Here is a 2,500-nt window from a genome sequence, read left to right as displayed (position 1 = left end):
AATCAAAAGTTCTTATATCGTGTTTTAAATTATTTCACTGCTGTTAAATCTTAGGAACACATTGTTGCCTAATTTCTTCCAAAACAGAATAAAGACCTTTCTCTCTTTATTATAAAATAAATCAAGGACTGATTCAAGAATTAAGGATAGGAGCATTATAGAATGTGTACTTTGATATAAGTTTCTCTTGTTCCTCAATAAAGAATGTCTTCTAGGAGTAAACTAGCTCTTCAGTTTACATTACTATTGTTCTTTCTTAGTTGTTCAGTAGTAAGATAATGGTAGCTTTTGTTTTTTACATTATGACATTATTCTCACTTGGCTTGTAGAAAATCTTTTATTAAATTTGGCTTATTTCATATATGTGAGCACATACATAGGTGGTAACGCATGTGGGCCATGACATATGCATGAAGGTCAGAAGACTTCAGGAAGTTAGTTCTCTTTCTTACCATGATGGTCCTGGAGAATGCACTCAAGTCTTCAGGTTTAATGTCACGTACATTTACCTTCTAGCCATCTGGTGGGTCTCACTTGGATTCTGTTTAGTATGTTTCATAAACATGCTACTCATAAATTAATATATTAATGTATTAATAATTATAGTAAATTTGTATATTTAATTAATTTCCATATATATTTTTTTTGTTTGTTTTTTTGTTTTGAGACAGGGTCTCCCTGTAGCACCACCTGGCATGGAACTCACTATGTAGACCAGGCTTGCCTTGAACTCACAGAGATCTGCCTGCTTCTGCCTCCCCATGCTGGGAGTAAAGGCATGTTCTACAACGCCCAGCAGCATATTTTCAATAGTAAATGTCATCATATTCACTAAATAAGCAAAAGGCATATGAGATCCTATATTAATTAGGATTTTCTAGTGACAGAGAAGTAACAGAATGAACATATATATTAACAGAGTTTATTAATCAGCTTACTTAAAAATTGTAACAACAGCCAAGACACACCTTAGAGGCTGAGGACTTGGTAGTTAGTCCTTGAAGCCAGATGGGGGCCTCGGTACCTAGAGAAGTCCCATAGTGGCTGTCTCACACTGGAGAGGCAGAGAACCAGTCCATAGGGCTGGTGAATCATAGTGTCAATCTGGCACCAAAAAGCTGGAGGGTTCATGCAGAGCTGCTGGTCCTCAGTCAGCGATAGATTCCTGAAAACACCAGCTCCTGTGTCAGCAAAGGAACAAAGAGCCACAGCAACAAAAGTCATCCTGGCAAGATGTAAGGTCCAAACATCAAAGGGAGAATAATCTTCCTTCTGCCATGCTCTTGATATTTGCCTTGATACCAGAAGGTGGTCCCCTCATGTGGGGCAAGTCTTCCTTCATTAATGAAGGCCGTGAGGACAATTCTTAGTTGAGGCTCCCTATTATAATATGTGGCAAGTTATAATTAGAAGCAATAATTGCAGATCCTTATTAGGTTTTTAAGACTGATAGAGATCTTGAATGAGAAAATTTGAGAACCACTGAACATACAGAGCTGGAGCCACGGACCTTATTTTTACCAGCATTTTGTAAGCTTGCACTCTTTTTTTAAATTAATGTTTAAGTTCAGTTGGTTCTAGTTCCAAACTTCTTTTCATAGCAATACAGATTTCTTGTTTCTAAATGAAATAAATTGAGATATTTGGTTTTTGGCATTCTCAAATTCCTTTTCTACTCTCTTCTACATTAGAAAAGTAAATTTCCTGTCGTGGTATGGTTTACTTTGTCAGTCTACCTCCATTCTCTCTATCTTCACAGACATCTAAGATGTCTTGACTTGCTGGTCATGAATTATTAGTGTTATAATATAAAAGAAAGTAGCACCACCTTTATTAGCTTAAATAACACTTGTCCTACCTTCTGACATCTTTCCTTTGCTTCATGTTAGCATAGGCAGCGACATCTTGTATGTGACTGAGTCATCGACTCCCCTCATCAGTTTACACTTTGTGTTAATCAAGGATTGTTACAGGAAAACAAAAGAAGCTTTCATCTTTATCTATGGAGATTGGGTGTTATTTTTTCAGTATTTCTGACTTTATCCTGCATCTATAAGCTTTCATGTTAAATAAACCCATTTCTAAAAATGATTTTTATAAGATATTAAAATACGAATAGGGGCCAGACATGGTATTGCAAACCTTTCAATCCAACACCCCAGAGGAGGAGGCAGGTGGTAGTCTGTGAGTTCTCGGCCAGCCAGGCCTACAGAGTGAGGCCCTATCTAAAAGCAAAAACAAGAACAGTAAAAACAGCAACATTAAAAATACAAATAGAAGTTGTAGCAGACATCTGTAAAAATGCTAAAGTAGAAAATTATCTTTTTGCTTTCCTTTTTATTTATAAACTTTTATTGATTATTTTAGGATTAAATGCAATGCGTTTAAATCATATTCAGATTCTCTCCATCTCGAACACCCTGTTAAAATCCTTCCCAGAATTTATGTCCTCAGCTATTATTTTTCTTTTTAAAATATTTATTAGCTTTGTAAATTTCAT

The sequence above is a fragment of the Nannospalax galili genome, unplaced genomic scaffold, assembly GCF_000622305.1.
Source record: "Nannospalax galili isolate Female #2095 unplaced genomic scaffold, S.galili_v1.0 scaffold937, whole genome shotgun sequence".
Lineage (NCBI taxonomy): Eukaryota > Metazoa > Chordata > Mammalia > Rodentia > Spalacidae > Nannospalax > Nannospalax galili.
This window is presented reverse-complemented; position numbering follows the sequence as displayed.